At 45.4% G+C, this 24,038-nt stretch overlaps 1 protein-coding gene across 4 annotated transcripts in view; it reads right to left on the reverse strand.

Moving 5' to 3' along the window:
* Positions 1-24,038, reverse strand: part of CCNY (cyclin Y) — a 121,750-nt gene that overhangs the window by 41,921 nt on the left and 55,791 nt on the right. The window lies entirely within an intron of this gene.

A 24,038-nucleotide genomic window follows, 5' to 3' on the forward strand; every position in this document is an offset into this window, starting at 1 on the left:
TTTGTACCCCCGCTGACTTCATGGTTTTTTTTCACAATTATTCTAATGCGCTCACATTTGGTCATTTTCTGTTCTCACTCTCCTGGGGGCACACCTATGCATGGTGGGCCTCCAGCCTAGGTCTGTGCACACATCTGACTCACACTCATGTGCTCTGTCTCTCCATCCACCTCCTTCCAAACTGCCTATCTCTCAGTCTCCTACTCACTCTTGTTCTCTTCCTGTATCTGTCTCCTCTTTCCCTCCCGCACCCTCTCTCCAGTTTCACCACTGCCCCTTTCAAATATTTTTTGTTAAGATGAATCAAAGGAGAGAAAAGATCCTAATGTTTAAGGCTAAACAGAGACTGTTCTGCCAATACAGCAACTAGATAACCTATAAGCTCTCACACTACAAGCACCTAGAAATCTGAGATAAAATACAAGACATGCATTTAAAAGCCTAGATAGTGAGGCAAGGGAAATGGCTTGAGCCTCTAACCGAAGAGTGGAGTGGAGTCTTCTGGCAGAGTAAAGGCTGTCTGGCTATGTGCCCTGGGTCTCGGGTTTCAACCAAGGTGACCACATGTCTTGGTTCACACCGATTATTCTGGCACAACAGCCAATTCTATCCTCTTTACTTATAATGTCCTGATTAGGAAGTTAGCTTATTTTAGAAAGAAAAACACCAATACAGTATACTAACGCATATATATGGAATTTAGAAAGATGGTAACAATAACCCTGTGTATGAGACAGCAAAAGAGACACTGATGTATAGATCAGTCTTATGGACTCTGTGGGAGAGGGAGAGGGTGGGGAGATTTGGGAGAATGGCATTGAAACATGTATAATATCATGTACGAAACGAGTCGCCAGTCCAGGTTCGATGCACAATACTGGATGCTTGGGGCTGGTGCACTGGGACGACCCAGAGGGAGGGTATGGGGAGGGAGGAGGGAGGAGGGTTCAGGATGGGGAACACAGGTATACCTGTGGCGGATTCATTTCGATATTTGGCAAAACTAATACAATATTGTAAAGTTTAAGAGTAAAGTAAAATTAAAAAAAGGAAGTTAGCTTATTTTAATGTCCTGCAGGATAGGATATAAGCCAGTATAGGGGATACAAGTTAGAACAGATGCTTGTATATGTGTCTGAAACCCTCAAAGAGATACAACTGCAACAAAAACTGAATTAGAAAACAAAGTTATCTACAAACCCAAATGAAAAAGGAGCTGGGCCTCAGAAGGGGAAACATCTCCCAAGGCCCCCTCCCCTGCCCACAGTGACTGGTACCCACTGGTCTGTCCGAATCTCCAGCATGGTTCTGGAGTTCCACTCTACTCTGCACATATAGTCCAGGGAACCCTGTGACAAGACTTTTACACCAAATTGGTCACATGCCAGTGAGACCCCTGTGTGCCTGGCAGAAGTAACTGCAAACCACTGCTTCTCTGAGCCCCTCCAAAGACAGGCTCCCCATCCCAAATGACATGACTCAGAGGAAATGATCCACTACAAGTGAGAATCAAGAGACACAACAAATGATGTGACTAGAACCTGGATAACAGAGCTGGTGAGAGACGGCAAAATAAGCACGGGCTGAGGTACTTAAAGTCCGGGAGAGAAAAAGATTAAAATGTACAACTAAAAATGACAAGACTGAATTCTGGCTTCTCCTCGGCCACGTGAGCAAATCACTTAAAGATGATGGTGACACTCTGACAGGCCACCAGACCCTGTGATGATCAGAAACACTGCTGCTTAAAGCTAGTGGGATTCGGGGGCCCCGTGGAAAAGCTGAGTGGGGCCCTCAGCCCCACAGATCCGCACTGAGGACAGAGACCACATGTACAAAGTCCAAATGCTCAACAACAATCAACAAACAAGCTGAATAATGGAAATACATAAGAGAATGATCAAGTGAAGCAGCTCTTCTCAGCTTATCTTTTTTTTTTCTTTAAAGAAAAACTGGCAAGAACCAACCATTAACTCACATGTAGATTAATTCAAAGAGAAAGAATCTCCTAGCAACCAGCCTCTCCTGAGGCCTGAATCAATGCTATTACCAAACAGGAAAACCACCACTTGGAACACTGATATTTTAATATCAGGCAAATAACTAGGTCTAGTATGGGCAATATTGGTAAAATTGGCCATTGCAGACAACTAAAAAGTGTCTGAAGTGACACACTGAAAGTCAGCAGAGACACTTGAGTCCCAATTATTACTTTATTCAATGGTCAATAAATATTTACTCAGAATCAACTTGATGCAGGCGTTGCATGCAAGAAATACAAAGTGAAAATCCCGTGGCCCCAGGAATGCTGAGGCCTGGAGGCAGGGAAGCAGTCAGGGCGGGGCGGTGCCACAGAACCCAGGAGAGAGCTGAGGCTGCTGTGAATTGAGTCACACTGCGCGCTGAGTGAGGGGAGAGGGATGTGGGGGTGCTGGGGATAAAAACAAACGCACCAAGAACACTCAGTCCACAAAAAGATTCACCTCTGATTTTAGAGGCAGGTGGGACTGAGTAGCATCCGGGACAAATGAAGTCAGTGATACTGAGATTTCCCAATAACAGATCCGACAGTATTTCCACTTTCAAACACAAAACCACCAAAAGGCACAGGTGCCGTAAGGAACACAGAGCACAAGCAAGAGGTGGCAAGAGACTCTCTGATCAACTGTCAGCGAGCGATCCGAAGCATTCCCCAGGCACCCCACACATGCAAATGAGGGCCACATCTACAGCAGCAGCAGAAAGCGCTAGAAACAGAGACTATGGTTATATAAATCAGGAATTATCTGAAAGCACTTTAAAGAGAGGAAATAAACCAAAGAAAAAATGAAAATAAGATTACAAAAGGATATCACGTGAAAGACAGGAAAACAGAAAATATAACTCGGGGCAAGTGCAGTGTAACCTATGTGTGAGGAGAGCTGTTGGGTGAGAGACACCAGAATGTGGGCACCGAGGTGCAACGCCCCAGAACCGTCTGAGGGGAAGAAAGACCTGGCTCCTACTCAACGCCAACAACACGGGAATAAATGACAGGAAAGGAACCAGTCTGCCTCTCTTACAGCAATTCTATTCCACAGACTCTGAAGACTGTTCTGTCAGTTCCAATATGTCAGCCGAGAGCACGTCTACAATTCCAAGAGGTCAAACTCACTCTGCAAATGAGATCATCACCCTTCAGTATAGACCTGATCTATATCTTATATTCTAAGAAGAAAGTTAAATTCAGAATTCACCTCCTACTTCAGTCTATAACTTCAACCTGCCAATTCTGGAGAAATACATAGAAGGGAATACTGTGGCCCTCTGAGAGTCCTACTTGACTCAGACACAAGGAAATGGGATGCATAACTAATAATAAAACCTGAGAGGCAACTGCCAGGGCCGAGCCGTTCTGTATTTAATGGGGTCTGTCGAGCTTCAGAGGGAAAGAAAACAGGCAGCCAGCCGGACAAGACGTGCATTCAGAGGAGCCACACCGGAAGATCAAAGTAAATAAATGTGCCTCCGAACCTGCCATCACAGACCTGCTGCTCGGTTCACCAGCACCGAACTGAAACAATCACATTTCGTTTTTGAAGCTGAGTCAGCACCAAGTCCAGCAGGAGAGAAGCGCGGTGCGGGCTCTGCTGTCCCATCTGAGGGCTCAGCACTGGGCGCGCCAGGCTCCAGTCCCAGCGGCATCGAGGCGCCGCCAGGTTTGGTGAAAATGCATTTTTTTGTCCTCCCTGCACAACCATCTGGCCAACGGTGGATGCAACTGAACAACTCTCAGCACACATGAGTGCAAGCACACACGCCAGCACACTTGACACCCCTCAGTCCTCTGCAAAACCCGAGACACTGAGACAGGGAGGATAGGCAGCCGAGTGCCCAGCCAGCTACTAAAACAGCCATTGCGACGGCAGAAGAAAACAAAGGCACATTTGACTGGGGCAGGTCACTTGGGGTCCCTGGTTTGTTAGCCTAGTAAACAGTGTTCGACCAGTACGCCAGAACCAGGGGCTCAGCACCCGTCCTGTTCCTCTCCTGTCTAGATCTGGTGAGAGATCAGGCACCAAGCCTGCTCGTGTCCCCAGGCCCGAGCGGGACAGCCAGGGTGTCGGGCATCTTCTCTGTGCTGGCAGCATGGTGGCGACCTCAGGGGGAGCAGAATAGGAGCAGGCCCTCTGGTAGGTTTCTTGTGATGGAGAAGAGGAGGGGAGAAGGCCACATTTATTACATTTTTCCTACCACAACCTTCCAGGTTTGGTGAAAATGGATTTTTAAGGCAAAATTTTTCTCAGCATTCCAAGAAATCCATGATCAACCACATACCCTGGTGACTATGTTCAAAATAGGAAATGTCACTTGTTTGCATGATACAATGAACTGCCCTTTGAGAAGAGGAAAAGACTAGCAGGGATTAGCTTTGATTTTCTTCCATAATTAGAATGTCCTAGAGCATTCACTGAAAGGTCATCCTGCCATGGTTACCGCGCCCAATGGAAGGGGACAGTTCCAGCGACATCAGGCCCTCGGAAACCCTCGGGTACTATGGTCACTGCATCATGCTTCTTGGGAGTCGGACTGGTGAGAGGTTCTGAGTCACTGACAGCCTCCTCCTCAAAGCACCCAGCGGCCACCTCTGATCCAAGCAGGGATCATACTGCTTCATGGGAGTTTGTGAACAGAAAACACAGATTTGGACAGGTCACAATCGAAAAATTGATAAGGGCCACAAGTACATCAGTAAAACGCCAATATTATTATTACTAGAGAGCATGCACAACTGCAAAAAGCCTTAAATATACCAGATCTTCTTTTACCTGATTAAACTCTTTTAAAAAGTCTAGTCACTGGAGAGAGAAAAAGTAATTAAAAAGAATTAAAATAAGCTATGCCTGCTCAATTTAGACATCCAACGAGTAGCTTTTGCTAGTTACATTAAATATTAGTATTACGTACTTTCTCACATTGTAATTTCAGACTGCAATCTGAAACTATGAGTCATTCATTTAGTTTTGGGACTCTATCCTAGTGATATGATCTCACATGCAGACAAGGCTTTAATAAGCCCAAAGATGTTCATTACTGCATTATTTATAATAGGAAAAACAAAATTATAAATAATCTAAATGTTCACTAATAAGAGACTGAATAAAGCAGGTGGCAAATTTACAACATTTAAATTTGTAGCTATTACAAATAATAAGTGTTTATAAAATGCATAATGCGTTTATAATTGGGGAAATGCTTCTATATATCATGCTAAATGAAAATGAAAATAAAAAATTTGTACACAGTGTCACCACAATTATATGTCACCCAGGTTTGGATTTTATTGCTTTGGTGGTAGTGGTTTTAAGTAAATCTAGCTTTTAAAAGTACTAAAAGAAACTACACAAAAAAATGTTCACAGTACTTCTTTTGTATAAGGCAAGCATAGGAACTTTTTCTCTTTTCATTTTCTTTCTACTTTATTTTTTTAATTGAAAGATAACTGTTTTACAGAATTATGCTATTTGCTGTCAAACATCAACGAGAATCAGCCCAAGGTACACCCATATCCCCTCCCTCCCAAACCCCTCTCCCATCTCCCTCCCCGTCCCACCCCTCTAGGTTGATACAGAGCCCCTGTTTGAATTCCCTGAGTCATACAGCAAATTCCCATTGGCTATCTATTTTACATAGGGTAAAGTAAGTTTCCATGTTACTCTCTCCAGACATCCCACTCTCTCCTCACCTCTCCCCGCGTCCCTAAGTCTGTTCTCTATGTCTGTATCTCCACTGCTGCCCTGCAAATAAATTCATCAGTACCATCTTTGTAGATTCCATATATATGCATTAGTATACGATATTTATATTTCTCTTTCTGACTCACTTTGCTCTGTAAATAGGCTCTAGGTTTGTCCACCTCATTAAAAGGGTGTGGAAAAAAGGGAACCTTCTTGCATTGCTGGTGGGAAAGTAAACTGATACAGCCACTATGGAAGACGGTATGGAGATTCCATTAAAAACTAGGAATAAAACCACCGTACGACCCAGCAACCCCACTCCTAGGCATATACCCTGAGGAAGCCAAAATTGAAAAAGACACATGTATACCATTGTTCATTGCAGGACTATTTACAATAGCTAGAACATGGAAGCAACCTAGATGTCCATCGACAGATGAATGGATAAAGAAACTGTGGTACATATACACAATGGAATATTAGTCATAAAAAAGAACACATTTGAGTCTTTTTAAAAAAAAAAAAAAAAGCTTTTCTATATGTTCCAGTTTTTCTCTGTGGACATATTTTGCACATTCAAAATGAAGAGAAAGTTAGAGCTGCCCTTTATATCATGCTACAGAGCGTTAAATCTTACCATTAAATTTTCAGCATCAACAAAGACAAAAAAATTTACTCTAAAATGGTGGAAACTTCCATAGTCACTTAGATGAAAAACAAAGAGTTGGTAGTAATTTCATATATTAGATGGGAAGTTAAACATTACAAATTAAACAAGGTTAAATTTATTTACTGCTGAACAGGAATATTGTTTTCATTCCAGATAAGCAAGGTTATGATTGGTTTAAAGACCAATACCACTGTTGAGCTGATATAAACTAAAAGGCTATTTTGATATCTGAATAGGAGGTGTGCATGAAAAGTGTGCATGTCATTTCTTATTTCAGCAGCATTTAACCTAAAGGTATATGCAGAGATGGGGCTTCTCCTGTCGCTCAGCTGGTAGCTCAGCTGGTAAAGAATCCACCTACAAGGCAGGGGACCCTGGTTCGATTCCTGGGTTGGGAAGATCCCCTGGAGGAAGGCTAGGCTACCCACTCCAGTATTCTTGCTTGGAGAATCCCCCAGGAGCCTGGTGGGCTACAGTCCATGGGTTTGCAAAGAGTCAGACATGACTGAGCAACTAAGAACATATGCAGAGACAAAGTCTCACAGAAGAGTAGGAAGCCAAGCAGAGCACCCAGGGGCACCCTGAGTAGCTCAGTGCCCCAAAGAAATCCCAGGATAGACCTACACATTTGGGCTAAAAGCCTATTAATTGTTTCCTGCCTGTTACTTCCTTATCCAATTATCTGTGGTCCCAAATCACAGACACAGCACAAATAGCCAACTTTGGCTAAAAAGACTGAGCAAAACCAGTGAACAGAAATCACATGAAGCCTGCAAACGCCCCAGCGTCAGACACACTATTTCTGGCATTTCATGGTAGACACACTACATTTGGATTATTATTTATAAAGCTTTTAAGCTACTGAAACAACACTGCTACTAAATAGCAGTGTTAGATATCTTAGAAATTAAAATTTTATATTACTTCCAGTCTTGCCATATTTTTTCTTTTTTTAGGATTCAGAGTTAATTTTGGGGGGGCCACACCATGCAGCTCCCACCAGGGATCGAACCTGGGCCATGGCAATGAAAGTGCCGAGTCCAAACCACTAGACCACCAGGGAACACCCTTGTCATATTTCTTAAGAAACATGAATGTACAGTGTTAGAAATAACTGAGATGTAGACAACGATGATGATGGTGATCAATCATCGTCACCACCATCTTCGTTATCATCATCACCATCTCAGGCCCAGAGTGCTGGCTTTTATCCTCTGCTTTTAAATATAAATGAAAACCAACCTGCTTCTTCCCCTCTAACCAGCAGAGCAGGGAATCATAAACAGCCCTGGGGAAACATCGTGGGCAGGGGGGTGGGGGTGGGTGGTCATCAGCTTCACAGATCCCACAAGGGGCAGAGCAAGGACAGAAGGCTGTCTCTCCTCACCACCAAACAAAGATCCTGGCAAAGAGGGGAAGCTGCTCGAGAAAGACGATCTGATACAATTTTATGATAATTCCTGTTTCTGAGTTTTGTGTTCCAAATATATACTATCTGTGGCAAATATACACCACCCATTTTCACTCAAAGCAGGGAAGGAAAGGGAATGACTTCCTGCACACAAACATGGTCCAGAGGGCAGCAGATTTAGGACAGTTAAGTACTATTTAAATGAACTAAAATCTTCTGTATTTGGAGGGGATGGAACAAACTCACATTTTCCACTGGGCGTATATATTTGTCCAATGTTGAAGGGGACAATGCTTTAGAGATTGATTTGACATGTAAGTATTTTGAAGGGAAGACTTTTGAACCTCACTAATCTATCTCATGCCAAAGAATGCTCAAACTACCGCACAATTGCACTCATCTCACATGCTAGTAAAGTCATGCTCAAAATTCTCCAAGCCAGGCTTCAGCAATACGTGAACCGTGAACTTCCAGATGTTCAAGCTGGTTTTCGAAAAGGCAGAGGAACCAGAGATCAAATTGCCAACATCCACTGGATCACGGAAAAAGCAAGAGAGTTCCAGAAAAACATCTATTTCTGCTTTACTGACTATGCCAAAGCCTTTGACTGTGTGGATCACGCTAAACTGGGGAACATTCTGAAAGAGATGGGAATACCAGACCACCTGACCTGCCTCTTGAGAAACCTATACGCAGGTCAGGAAGCAACAGTCAGGACTGGACATGGAACAACAGACTGCTTCCAAATGGGAAAAGGAGTACGTCAAGGCTGTATATTGTCACCCTGCTTATTTAACTTATATGCAGAATACATCATGAGAAACGCTGGGCTGGAAGAAGCACAAGCTGGAATCAAGATTGCCTGGAGAAATATCAATAACCTCAGACAGGCAGATGACACCACCCTTATGGCAGAAAGTGAAGAGGAACTAAAAAGCCGCTTGATGAAAGTGAAAATGGAGAGTGAAAAAGTTGGCTTAAAGCTCAACATTCAGAAAACGAAGATCATGGCATCCGGTCTCATCAATTCATAGGAGATAGATGGGGACAGTGGAAACAGTGTCAGACTTTATTTTGGGGGGCTCCAAAATCACTGCAGATGGTGACTTCAGCCATGAAATTAAAAGACGCTTACTCCTTGGAAGGAAAGTTATGACCAACCTAGATAGCATATTCAAAAGCAGAGACATTACTTTGCCAACAAAGGTCCATCTAGTCAAGGCTATGGTTTTTCCTGTGGTCATGTATGGATATGAGAGTTGGACTGTGAAGAAGGCTGAGCACTGAAGAATTGATGCTTTTGAACTGTGATGTTAGGGAAGACTCTTGAGAGTCCCTTGGACTGCAAGGAGATCCAACCAGTCCATTCTGAAGATCAGCCCTGGGATTTCTTTGGAAGGAATGATGCTAAAGCTGAAACTCCAGTACTGTGGCCACCTCATGCGAAGAGTTGACTCATTGGAAAAGACTCTGATGCTGGGAGGGATTGGGGGCAGGAGGAGAAGGGGATGACAGAGGATGAGATGGCTGGATGGCATCACCGACTCGACGGACGTGAGTCTGAGTGAACTCCGGGAGTTGGTGATGGACAGGGAGGCCTGGCGTGCTGCGATTCACGGGGTCACAAAGAGTCGGACACGACTGAGTGACTGAACTGAACTGAATCTATCTCACTTCTCAATTAATAAAATTAATAAATAACACAGTGTTACACTGTGGAATCAAACATTTACTATTTTTTGAAAAAGGTCCAAATAGCCATCATGTTCCTCTACCTTTTCTGCTGATTGGTTACCAGTCAAGAAAAATCAATATCTAAAAGAATATTTTTTATTTCAGAACTTTATAATATAGTCCAAGTCCCACACTTTGGAGGAGTGGCTTAAGCCTCCCATCAGACAAATAACCATAAAATATTTTAGGAGATGGTAGGGTGTCCTAATTATTTTCCAACAGAGTGTCTCAAAAGCCTTTTCTTATGAGAGTAAAGGGTATTAAACAGATTATATAACAAATGTGCGAGTTCTTAAAACATGAACTATTTAGAAGTAAAAGTACCTAATGTCTGCAACTTATTTTCATATGGTTCAGGAAAAAAAAAGTATGTAAGAAAGAAAAAATAATAAAGCGATTGTGGCAAAATGTTAACTACATTTTGTGGTAACGTTAGTACTATTCCAACTTTTCTGTAAGTCTGAAACTGTTTACAAATAAAACATGAAGGAACATGTATCAGCAGGTTTAGTACACAAAAGAAGAGTTACTTAGGTTATGAACTCTTTCCTACAGACTCTCTACCTTTCCTCATTTCTGGTTCTCATCCAACCCTCCCTAGTCAGACTTGTAGGAAGGCAGGCTCTCTCGCCCCACTCCCGGCTCCAAGCCAACTCCAAACACGGCTTCTGTTTCTTCTCACCTGAATCCTTTCTCACCAAAGTCATCAATGACTCTCATTCCCGACACACTAGCTCTAAGCAGACTCCAGCTTTTCTGGTAGAGATGTGACTCCAACTACTGCTCTGCTGTTGTCTCTCCACGAAATTTTCTTCCTCTGACTCTTAAGACTTCCCTTAGACTTCAAATACGATGCACTTTTTGCCCAACTCCTGTCAATTCCCAGTGCTCTGCCCTGGGAAGGATCCTGAGGCTCCACTGTAAACCCACGCAGGGCAACGGGCCCTGAATTCACAGTTTGCCAAAGTCCAACCTCAGCACGTGACCTTACACAACAGGGGCGACACCGATGCGCTCTGCTGGGCACGTAACTGGTCATTTAGTGCTGGTCATGGAGACAAGCTGACCTTTCCAGCCCTTGGGTTATGCCCAGGGACACTTTTCATATTGCTTTACTCAGACTTTTAAACTGTTGTTTAAAACCTTTCTCTATAACTGTTTCACTGTTTAAATTTTTTTCTATCTAAAACTATAAATGGAAACTTTCCCTTTCATAGATTTTCTTATAAGGTTGGGTATTCTCAGTATCTTCAACTCTGAAGCCAAGTTTATTTCCTGAGAAACACATTTTCTTTCTCTTCTAATTTTACAGTGAGTCATTAACCAAAATTAACTTTATATAAAAGGCATCTCCACTGTCAAATGAGACACAACAGATAAACTCTTACCAAATGTATAAGAATAACCTCCTGCTTTTTCCATTTAATAGCCTAATTTCTGGGTACAGTCTATTTATAGACCACGAAGATAAAGAAAACAAGCAGCGCACATACGGCTGATGCGCAGAAGCAGCACTCTATGAAACCACCCAGGGCCACACACACACAACATCTGGGAAAGCTCTGGCTCTTCCTGTCACCGTCCCTTCCACAGTGAAAGTCATTTCAAACAAGACTGTTGCTGCTTCTACGCTGACAATAGTCTAAAAGCCAACTTGTTCCACACTCACAATGGCGCCTTTCTGTGAGACGGTGGAACGGGCTGTGTTCTGAAGGAGGGGGCCCGACACCTGTCGGAGCTGAAGAACCCGCAGCCCAGCCCAGCCCAGCCCATGACGCGCTCCACAGGACTGCCGGGAGCACAGAGCCATCTTTCAAAGCATGGAACATTACACAACAGTGCTCTTCTCAGATTGTTGTATAATTGCAGCACTTGGGACTCAGAATTAAGTTCCTATATTATATTTCTACTGCTACATTTTATGTCCCTTTAGTATGAGGAGAACTTTTATGAAGTTGACATTTTGGGAAACTTTACACTTCAAGCAATTTCAGCCTGATCTGTAAAACATGACTTTCCTTAATAAAAAAAAAAAAGGCGGGGGGGGGGGGGGGGGGGAGAGGGGGATTTCCCTTCTTGTCATGAACATTTATCATCTTTTCTTTTCTACTACAGGCCTTGTTGTTATTGAACTGCTAAGTCGTGTCCAACTCTTTGGGACCCCATGGACTGCAGTTCACCAGGCTCCTCTGTCCATGGGATTCTTCAGGCAAGAATACTGGAGTGGGTTGCCACCCTCTTCTCCAAGGAATCCTCCTGACCCAGGGATTGAACCTGAGTCTTCCCCTTGGCAGGTGGATTCTTTACCACTGGGTCACCAGGAAAGCCCATATTATAGGCCTAATCTCAAGTAAATAATCTAATGCATGTTATTCATTTCAGTCTGGCTTCTTAAGAGACTCTGCCTTTAAATTTCCAGCAAACGGGGTCTTGTCAGGGAGGTGCTAATAATATAGCATGAACTCTGGATTAGCAACCACAATACTCTAACTGGAGAAATAGCACAGCTTTCTGCAATGTCTCAGGCCACAGCTATACAACAGAAATAAGAGCACCCATCCTTAAAAAACATCATAGAAGCACAAGCCAAAATGATGTGTAAAAAGAGATGTTTTGACTCAGCGACACTATGAGCAAATGCAGACATGGTTCAGCTGAGTTGGATGACTTCTGTGGGTAGCATCACTAAACACGCTGTGAACAAGCAAACAAGTGTTGTGTCATGTCTACCGCAAGTGCAGCTCACTAGAGACTGGTCCCAGTGTGCTTGAGTGTGTGTCAAAAGCCCCCAGTCAGACACCCCAAAGAAGCTTCTGGGAGTGTTGGAGAAACAGCCGTAGGAGGCATGGGAAACAAGAAGGGTCTGCAGCAGGGGGACCTGCTCATGTGCAGCTTGTCTGCGGCTGTTTCTGCAGCTCTTTGGCGGAGCTGAGTAGGTGAGACGCAGACCATGTGGCCTTTTCAGAAACGTCAGCTGACCTCTGGTCTAAAGCTAAGGAAAAAGACCAAGGCTGGAAATACACGTGAGGGAATCTCTGGATAGGGGCATAGAGGTGTCACTCCCCAGGAGAACAAGAATGTCTAAGTCAACTGACGGTTAAGTAGTGGGTAGGACAAGGAAGCTTCTAGACCAGTCCCACCTGGTCCTTACTCTTGATCCCCCGACAGCATACACTCTGCTAAGTAAAAAGTACATGTGCAAAAGTACATGTGTTAGTTCTCGTAAACAAGTGACAAGACACACCACAAAAAACAAAGAATTATTATGCTTAGCTTTTTGAAAATGGTGGTTTCTTTTTATCCATGTAAGGAATACAGGGACGTACCATTTATTCAAGTCTCTTACCCTTCAATGTTAATTATCAGTATCTCAAAAAAAAGTCAAACACTCTTAAGTGTTTGAAAGGCATTTATATAACCCAAATTATGCTTCAAAAGATGCATGCACTCTGCTGACACGAGAACCTGCTCTGCCCCACCAACCTGCCTTCCTCTGCCCACTGTTGCACCACCACAGACACAGAGTGGGTTGAGCAGGTTATGCACGGTACAAGGTAACAGTCTTAATGTAGTTAGTTAAAGCAACCCTATAAACATGGTCTTTTAATTCCTATCTTACAAATGAAAACTGAGGCTGGTGCGTGCGTGCTAAGTCGTTTCAGTCATGTCTGACTCTTTGCGACCCTACGGACCGTGGCCCGCCAGGCTCCTCTGGTCCATGGGATTCTCCAGGCAAGAATACTGGAGTGGGCTGCGATATCCTCCTCCAGGGGATCTTCCCAATCCAGACATCTAATCTGCGCCACTTACATCTCCAGCACTGGCAGGCAGGTTCTTTATCATGAGCATAACCTGGGAAGCCCAAACTGAGGCTGAGAGAGAACTAAATAACTGCCCTAGTGTCTCAAAGCTATAAACTGGCAGACCCGATACCCAAACCTAGCTCACCTGACCCCACAGTCTATAAAGCATTTTCATCTCCTGCAGATGTAAATCGTATGTGAACTCAGCACACCAGGGAAGCATAAAGCTACTTCCCTGTAGAGCTGCCCCTAGGGAGCAGTGGATAAGGACAGCTGCCCCAGATTCTTTCTCTCCATAGCCTAAGACAATCCAGGGAAATGCAATCGTAGTCAGGAGCGGAGCTGGCAGTTTCCTCAGTCCACGTTGCCAATCCCTAAATCTGCCTCTGCAAAGGCCAGGCGAATGCTGCTTCATTGAGGCTCTGGCTACCCGCTACCCTATGGCAGATTCCATTCCCCTCCAGGAGACACTCGTGTTCGTTTCAACAGTCAACTGTCCTTATTTGGATTGAAGAAAAGGACAGAAGGTCCAGATGCATTCAAAACGCTCTCCTCCAGGGTTCCCTGAGTTTGCGGAAGCACCGCGCAGTGGCTCAAACCAGTGGTTCCCTCCCCTCATGCATCCAGCACGTGCTGCCAATGTCAACACCTTAACCTTATCTCCATGACCTCTCTCTCACCTGCACAACTCCCCACTACATCGCCTCTCTAGGTTGTTCTTGTCTATTCTCCAACCCTGACAAGTGTTCCACCCGCCCTCCCTCTCTTCTCACACCCCATCACTGGCTTCTCACTGCTCAATGTAAACACAGAGAGGATTGCCACAGCCTGCTTGCTGTGTTTCACGCTTCCGGGCCCACCCTCCACCACCCCCCTCCCTCTCATGCTCCTGTTCTGGCCACGTGGGTTTCCTGCAGCTGCTGTGGCGGGCAGCGGTCCACACGCTTACCTCTCCACTCAAAAGTCCTCGCATCACCACTGGTCCCTGCCGAGCCCTCGGGTCTCAGACGCGCCCCGGCCCCGTGGTGCAGCTTCTCCCTGCAGGCTCTCCTGAACGCCCCCAGCATCCATCGTAGAGCGCCACCTCTCCCTCCTGACTGTCAACCACTGGCAGCAGTGGCGACATCTGCTTTGCTCACCATTTTAACCCAAAGCTCGGCATAGATTAAGAACATAATAGACAGCTGTCAGATAAATAAAAGCCAACATATAATCAGAACGTGCTGATACACGCCCAGAAAGAACGAGCCGATTTACACTCTCACAGGGTGTGAAAGTGACTTTCCCCACCTTCGTCACCAGGTACTAGGGAAGTTTCCATGTCCTGGCTAAGTGGTAGCTGCCAGGCCCAGGAGGGGCAGTGGTGAAGGACACAGCAGCGTGTGGCGCCCTCACAGCTGGCATCCATCAGCGCTTGGCTGGTTGCTGCTTCTTAAATCTCAATGAAGGATGTAATTTGAGACTGGGTTTCAGCCTCTTTTACGAAGTCCTCTGACAGACTCCCGCTGACACTACACATATTTGCTCCTGGCAAATCCAAGACACTGATCTCTACTCCCTTGCAATCTATGTTCTTTATTTACACATATGCTTCCATGGGTTGTAACAAATTTATCTCATATATATACATGGAGAATGTATGTACCAGTAAGTATTAAAATATTCACACAGATACACATATTCATTAACATTTATGGAACACTTATTATGTGCCAGGCACAATAACAAAGGTTTTAGATGCATTATTTCAGTTACTTACTAGAAGGCTTTCAAGAACATTCTATGATCATATCCATTTTAAAATGAGGAAACTGAAGGTTAGAAGGCTGTATAGCTGGCCCAAGGCTACATAAAGAAGGATGAGCCCCGAAGAACTGATGTTTTTGAACTGTGGTGCTGGAGGAGACTCTTGAGAGTTCCCTGGACAGCAAGGAGATCAAACCAGTCAATGCTAAAGGAAATCAACCCTTAATATTGGAAGAACTGATGCTGAAGCTGAAGCTCCAATACTTTGGGCATCTGATGTGAAGAGCCGACTTATGGGAAAAGATCCTGAAGCTGGGAAAGACTGAAGGCCGGAGGAGAAGGGGGCGACAGAGGAAGAGACAGTTGGATGGCATCACTGATTCAATGGACATGAGTTTGAGCAAACTCCGGGAGATAGTGAAGGACAGGGAAGCCAGGTGTGCTGCAGTCCATGGGGTCGCAGAGAGTCGGACACGACTGAGTGACTGAACAACCACAGGGGAGAGGCAGAGCAGGCGTCTGTCTGCTCCAGACCCGCCATCCCTTCCCCCAAGCTCCCTAGGCTTCTGCCAAACTACAGCTAACCAGCAGGAGCTTGGAAAGAAAAACGTTTTGGCTTTTTTAAGAGAAGAAAATACCACCCTTAGCTTAATGAGTCTTTCCATGCCACGGCAGGCCCTGACCACACACAGAGCTACAACAGTGGGTTTATTCGGAGATCCATCTCCCCCACAGAATGGATTCTCAGGCCAGATGGAAGCACATACAATCACACGCATCAGAGAAAGGCGGGGAAACTACCAAGGGTAATACCACTTACTTAGTACATTTCTTAAAACTGGCTCTTTTGATTCCACCCTTGCTGGCCTGGATGGAAAACTACAACATGCCCTTAGGAAGCATATATTTTAACTACAGAGAAAATGACCACGTCCCTCCCTGGAAGAACACCCATGACGTACAAACCCTGAGAACAGCAATGCCAGGGCCCTCCGCTCGCACTGCTGCTCCTCACCCACCTTTTTTCTTGTCCACTTTTTAAAAATAAACTTTATGGAGGTGATCTACAGGGAATTAAACATACACCCATTTTGAATGTACATCTCAGGGCGTTTTGACAAATTTATACACTGTATGACCACCATCACAGTCAAGACACAGAGTATTTTTCTAACTTCAGATCTGCTCCTGTGCCCCTTCCCAGACCGCACCCTACCCACAGCAGGCCCTGATCCCTGGTCACTCACAGTGACCTGGAGGCGTCTTCTCTAGACTTGCACACAAACAGGTGCACGGAGTATGACCCTTGCCCACCCCTGACTTAAATCTTCTCCACAGTGCACTGTTTCATACATCCTGTATTTACTGAATTCCAGCTGTGCTGTCTGATGCTCTGTTCAATGAGACACAGTGTGGAGAGGCAAGTTCATGCCACACTGACGCACCCAGAAGTGTGCATGCAAGCAGCTGAGCCCCGGCACAGTGCCCTACCTCCCAGCACCCCAGGCAGGCTCAAGGCATGGAGCCTGGGAAGCCCTGGTTTCCTGTGAACCCCAGGAAGAGTCTCCTGTGACTCTGGCTGCTGCAAAATGAGCCCCTGGCTCACAGCAGGTCCTCAGGCTCTCTGGAATTGTGTTCAGCATCACTTCTGTTTCATCTTATGCTTCCATCACAGTTTTCCTTTTTCTTTCCTTCCCTTTTAAACTTATAGTATTTTCCTGCGTGTGTAGGTGTCACAGACAAGGTGGAGCTGGTTCCCTGACTGGACGTGAGGGCAGGACTGGGAGAGACAGGTAACCACCTCCTTTTCCCTCGAAGGAGAGCTCCTCTCCTCCCACTGATCCATCCCAAGCAATCATGCTCACCTGGCTTCAGGTGAGACTCACCTGGGAAGTTCACAAAATACTGATGCCTGGATCAAATCCCTTATGATTATACAGTGGAAGTGAGAAATAGATTTAAGGAATTAGATCTGACAGACAAAGAGCCTGATGAACTATGGACAGAGGTTCGTGACATTGTACAGGAGACAGGGATCAAGACCATCAAGACCATCAGAGCCTGATGAACTATGGATGGAGGTTCGTGACATTGTACAGGAGACAGGGATCAAGACCATCCCCCAAGAAATGCAAAAAAGCAAAATAGCTGTCTGAGGAGGCCTTACAAATAGTTGTGAAAAGAAGAGAAGCTAAAAGCAAAGGAGAAAAGGAAAGATATAAGCATCTGAATGCAGAGTTCCGAAGAATAGCAAGGAGAGATAAGAAAGCCTTCTTCAGCAATCAATGCAAAGAAATAGAGGAAAACAACAGAATGGGAAAGACTAGAGATGTCTTCAAGAAAATTAGAGATACCAAAGGAACATTTCATGCAAAGATGGGCTCAATAAAGGACAGAAACGGTATGGACCTAACAGAAGCAGAAGATATTAAGAAGAGGTGGCAAGAATACACAGAAGAACTGTACAAAAAAGATCTTCACGACCAAGTTAATCATGATGGTGTGATCACTCACCTAGAGGCAGACATCCTGGAATGTGAAGTCAAGTGGGCCTTAGAAAGCTAGTGGAGGTGATGGCATTCCAGTCGAGCTATTTAAAATCCTGAAAGACGATCCTGTCAAAGTGCTGCACTCAATATGCCAGCAAACTTGGAAATCTCAGCAGTGGCCACAGGACTGGAAAAGGTCCATTTTCATTCCAATCCCAAAGAAAGGCAATGCCAAAGAATGCTCAAATTACCCCACAATTGCACTCATTTCACACGCTAGTTAAGTAATGCTCAAAATTCTCCAAGCCAGGCTTCAGCAGTATGTGAACCGTGAACTTCCAGATGTTCAAGCTGGTTTTAGAAAAGGCAGAGGAACCAGAGATCAAATTGCCAACATCCACTGGATCTTCGAAAAAGCAAGAGAGTTCCAGAAAAACATCTATTTCTGCTTTATTAACTATGCCAAAGCCTTTGACTGTGTGGATCACAATAAACTGTGGTAAATTCTGAAAGAGATGGGAATACCAGACGACCTGACCCGCCTCTTGAGAAACCTATATGCAGGTCAGAAAGCAACAATTAGAACTGGACATGGAACAACAGACTGGTTCCAAATAGGAAAAGGAGTACGTCAAGGCTGGATATTGTCACCCTGCTTATTTAACTTCTATGCAGAGGACATCATGAGAAACGCTGGGCTGGAAGAAGCACAAGCTGGAATCAAGATTGCCTGGAGAAATATCAATAACCTCAGATAGGCAGATGACACCACCCTTATGGCAGAAAGTGAAGAGGAACTAAAGAGCCTCTTGATGAAAGTGAAAGAGAAGAGTGAAAAAGTTGGCTTAAAGCTCAACATTCAGAAAACGAAGATCATGGCATCTGGTCCCATCACTTGATGGGAAATAGATGAGGAAACAGTGGAAACAGTGTCAGACTTTATTTTGGGGGGCTCCAAAATCACTGCAGATGGTGATGGCAGCCATTAAATGAAAAGACGCTTACTCCTTGGAAGGAAAGTTATGACCAACCTAGATAGCATATTCAAAAGCAGAGACATTACTTTGCCAACAAAGGTCCGTCTAGTCAAAGCTATGGTTTTTCCACTGGTGATGTCTGGATGTGAGAGTTGGACTGTGAAGAAGGCTGAGTGCCGAAGAATTGATGCTTTTGAACTGTGGTGTTGGAGAAGACTCTTGAGAGTCCCTTAGACTGCAAGGAGATCCAAGCAGTCCATCCTAAAGGAGATCAGTCCTGGGTGTTCATTGGAAGGACTGATGCTGAAGCTGAAACTCCAATACTTTAGCCACCTCATGCGAAGAGTTGATTCATTGGAAAAAGACTCTGATGCTGGGAGGGATTGGGGGCAGGAGGAGAAGGGGATGACAGAGGATGAGATGGTTGGATGGCATCACCGACTCGATGGACATGAGTTTGAGTAAACTCCAGGAGTTGGTGATGGAAAGGGAGGCCTGGCATGCTGCGATTCATGGGGTCGCAAAGAGTCGGACATGACTGAGTGACTGAACTGATACCTCGATCCACCCCAATAGCTCCTAATTCCACAGGTCTGGGATGGGCTCAGGCCAGGCGTATCTCAGAGTTGGTTGGGGAGACCGCGGGGTAGCCGGAGGGAGGGGTGGGGTCCTTGACCAACCTCCCTCCGGCAGCATGCCACCCCCAGCCCCCCACTACGAAAAAGACCCATAAGGCACCCGAGTTCTTCACTCCAAGGCTTTAATGCCTTAGTCCATCCAGGTACCAACTACGTCCCTGACAAAATTCATGTTGCGTGTCCTGGTGTGCAGCTTGAGCAGTGGATTTCTGTGATGCTTAATAAATCTGTGATAGGGGTCACTGCATTTAATTACTAACATAAAGCCCAAGATATTAAAGGGATCTTTTTTCTGCTCTGCTCAAGACACCAATATACTTTTTAAGAGTGCACAATGGATCTTAGAAATGGTTTCTTCCACTGTGGCTACATCTGTCTGGGTCGAGACAGGAAGCCTCAGGGGCACAATGGCTTCTCCTCATTACAAATTCGATCGAACAGTAATGAAGGGACCACAAAGCCTATTGTGACACACAGACGGGTAGAAATCTGACTTCTTCCTCAGAACAAAATATCGAAGTCTTTTCTGTCAGAGTGCTTGTCCACGTAGAAATGATAATTCAGCATACTCTAATACTCTACCAGGGTGGAAGGGTTGCTAGAAAGATTTCTGGCCTCAATTTAACATTTTATTTTTGAGACAAAGAGTTCCAGGGAGATGGATATTGTCTTTAAAAGTCAGTGAAACCACTGGTTCAGCATCACAGAATTTCCAGGTAACTGACACTGTATTATACCATGCTGTTAAAGAAATTCTAAGAGTGTTTTAAAAATGTACTGCATACCCTCCTGCCTTCCTAATCAGAGTATCTGAGACCGCATCTTGCCTGTTCTCAATGCCTGCCCCAAGTCACCTATCAGGATAAATCCTCAGGGACAACACTTGAAGAGGCTACTGAGGATGCTGGGGTCTTTGCACCAATGTGGAGTTTGACTTGGGGTGTTTTTTGAGGTCTTGGTTTATTTCTCTATAGTTCTGCTGTCTCCTTCCTCACTATCATACCTTCCTAATAACTTGCTTCCAACTGGGAAAGCAGGCAACACAGCATGTCTGTAGAGAAGATTTCAGAGCAAAGGCTTAAGTGCTGCTCACTGTGTGTGCAAGTGTGTAAGAATGGGTGTGGGTGTGTGCGCACGGGTGTGTGCTGGGGTAGTGGAGCGGGGAGGAGGAAACAGGGTTTTAACTGAATGAAAGAAAAAAAGTGATGTCGCTCAGTCGTGTCCGACTCTTTGCAATCCGATGGACTACAGCCTATCAGGCTCCTCCGTCCATGGGATTTTCCAGGCAAGAGTACTGGAGTGGGTTGTCATTTCCTTCTCCAGAGGTCCTTCAATAAATAGTTACTATGAATAATGCTGTGATGAACGCCCGAAAGGTGGTAGTCGCTCAGTCATATCCAACTCTGAGACTCCATGGATTTTAGCCAGCCATGCTCCTCTGTCCGTGGGACTTCCTAGGCAAGAATATTGGAGTGGGTTGCCACTTCTTTCTCCAGGGGATCTACCAGACCCAGGGACTGAACCCAGGTCTCCTGCATTGCAGGCGAATTCTTTACCATCTGAGCCACCAGGGAAGCCCAGATGAACACCCTAGACCTTTGCAAATGCATACTAGTAATAAATGCCTTTAAATGGAAATTTCTTGGTCATAGGGTTCAAGTAAATTTAAACAGATATTGCCCAGTCACCTTCCCAACAGGTGTGACAATTCACAGAACTTTTAATCTCATACCAATGCAATCATCGCTAGGCCTTTCCAAGGTCCCTGCCCCTAATAGGAGAAAACAGTAAAGAGTAAGTCAAATACATGGGAACTGCGATCCCAAAGCCCATGCTACTTGGAAGGAGCCCCTCTTACAGCAGTGCTTTCCTGCTGACTCAGCAGTAAAGAATCTGCCTGCCAATGCAGGAGACAAGAGTTCGATCCCTGGGTTGGGAAAATCCCTTGGAGAAGAAAATGATAACCCACTCTAGTATCCCTGCCTGGGAAATCCCATGGAGAGAGGAGCCTGGCAGGCTACAGTCCATGGGGTCACAAAGAGTCGGGCATGACTGAGTGACTGAACCACCACCACCACCACCTTTCGGGGCAGCCTGCCATCTCCGGAGAAGAGGACTGCCATACCTTCTCAGGGCCCAGGCTGCACACCTGGCTGTGTATGTGACTGTACACATGTGGAGTGAAAGCAGGGCACTCACGTCACACCTGGAACACAGCATACAGCATCAGGACTTCTGCAGAACCAGAGAAAACCCCGGCCAGTTTATGGTGTTGAGAAGAAACCACAGTTCTACTTGTTTTAGAACCAATCCTGTACCTGACGTTTTTACTTGCACTTTCCAAGCTCGTGTAGCTGGAGGACAATGCAGATTAGACATTTCTCTAGACTGTGCCTGAGAGCAGATTATATTCTCAGCAAAGGGAATTTCTACAATCACACAAGGCATGAGTTTCAAAGCATGAATTCTATAAACTATACATGTCTCCTCAGACACATGGTGGAACACCCACCTTCGTTCTCAACACTGGACAGCTGCAGAGCCAGCCTCTGCTCACGCCCCTTGAACACAAGGTCCAGTGTCACTGACAGCAGACAACCCTTTCTGAGAAGATGCTGTGAACCTCAGATGAGAGAATGTGTGAGGCAACACTCTGTAAGCCACTAAGCACTGCAGAAACGCAAAGGGTTATTTACCACAATCAGAAGAACTAACATCTGAGAGCGTACAGTGGGCTCTGCATGCATTAACTCGTCCCACCCTCACAGCTGCTCTGAAGGAGGGGCTCCTACCCGCGCTGGGCAGCTCGGGACGTGGAGAAGCCCAGGCAGTCTGACTGCAGGGCCCGTCCTTGCTCTCTGCTCTGCCCCCTTGTTCTGGGCACATTACTGCCCCGGTTTCCTCATCTCCATACTGAAGGGGGACTTGGGGGCCATCTGAAGGGCTCTTTTCCAACCAGCACGTTCCACTGCGTGAATTCTGTTAGGTGACCAGAAAAGCAACCTTTGGATACGTGCAGCCTCGCTGGAGTTTCGAAACAGCAAAAATGTGAGAATTTTCAAAGGAGGACGTCTGTCAAAGAGGTCTGCTGTTTTTAATCATTTGCCTGATCTGGCCACGGCAGGAATTTCTGCCCAAGGAATTCAAGCAGGCCGAAGTTCTTGGATAGAAGGTTTCCTTGCAGGATCTCCAAGAGGTCTCAGGTGTCGAAACCAAACTGACGCATCTGCCGCCGTCCAGCACATGGGGGAGAAAGCTTCTTCCCAAAACAAGAGTTTCTACCAAAATAACCCACTGCTGCAGTCAACCCCTCAGTATGCACGTCCCCTTCCCCAAAAGCCTCTTTCAGTAGAAAATGATTAAATAAATGAAAGAAGACTATCTATAGAAAACCGAACTGAATTAAAGGCAAGCATCATGCTGACGAAGCAGCACCCAAGGAGGGCCTGTCTTATTTTAGGAGACTGAGGGAGATGGGGGTTTGGTGGCTCAAAATAGGGGTTCATAAATCAAGGGGGTTTTCCTCCCCATTAATTCGAGCACTAAACTGTGGATGACTTAGTGCCATCTAACAACATTTGGAGTCAGTTTCAAAGGCTGCAATTAGATGAAAGCAGAGACTATTTTATTGTGCTTTTAGAGAAAATTTTTATAAGGGCCTTTACCCTAGCTATAGACATTAAATGAGTCAATATTTTTTAAGAGAGAAAGTAAATGGGAAAAAAGTATGCAAAATATAAATCAGTATCTTCAGACTTAACTATATGTGAAAAGTTCTCTCCTATCCCTTCAGCTCTTAACTGGAAAAAACAACAACAAAAAAAGCCTTTTTGTCCCAAACTGAATGTAAACTGCAAAGTCTTTTCTGGGTCCCATCCATCATAAACCTGAACTAACTGCAAACATTGAACTAGCGTCTTTCTCAAGTTAGTAACAGTTCACCGCTTTTTCATAAAGGACATAATATCTACCATTTTCTGAATATCTAGTATTGTGCCAGGAACCTTGCTACTTACTCACATTTAATCTTCCCAAATGCTCGTGAGTTAGAGGAGGAAACAGATCAGGGAGGTTAGGAACCTTGTCCGAAGTTACACAATTAGGTGAGTGTTGGAGCCAGGACCCCAGATCTAATCCAAAGCCCGAGGCTGTTTTCAAAACACCACACCCGCCTGTGTTACAGGGTGGCTGAGGACGTAAGAATGAGCTGACCCATCTGGGACCACTGGGCCAGATGGAAAGAAGATTTCAGAGAATGGAGGAACCAAGACCTGCAAGCAGAATAAAGCAGTGGTATGAGATCTGGCCACAGAGACAGAGGTCTAAGTTCAAATCCCGCTTCCCCGACTTAGCAGTCTTGACAACCTGGGGCAGTGACCTACCTTCTTTGCGCCTCTGTCGCCCCACCTGCAAAGCAGGGATAATGCACCTGGTAGTGATGAGGAATGGGGTAAATGTGCCCCAAACTGAGAACCATGTCTGGCTACAGCGAGCACTGAGCTAGGGCTGCTGCTGTGAAGGGAGACGTCTGGAGGCAGGGTTACCCCACGGACAAGGACAGAGCACAGAAGAGAAGACAGAGCAGACAGGAAGACACAGCTCCTGCAGGATGACGAGCAACTGTGCTCAGGGACACAGCGTGGGCTGCCCAGACCCAGCGGTAAGGGTCACTCAGACTCTCGGAGAACGGGGTCCAGCCGGGAAGACACGGCAGCATCTGTGTAAGGCTAGCAGGGTGGTTTTGGAGGAAAACAAAGCCAAGGGGGCATGAAACTGAGTCTCTGACATGAAGAGCTTGACTCTCTGAAATACCAAGGGAGTCAAAAGCCCTTGGCTGCAGGCTGCAGACAGGA

This window comes from Bos indicus, chromosome 13 (assembly GCF_029378745.1).
Source record: "Bos indicus isolate NIAB-ARS_2022 breed Sahiwal x Tharparkar chromosome 13, NIAB-ARS_B.indTharparkar_mat_pri_1.0, whole genome shotgun sequence".
NCBI classification, from domain to species: Eukaryota; Metazoa; Chordata; class Mammalia; order Artiodactyla; family Bovidae; genus Bos; species Bos indicus.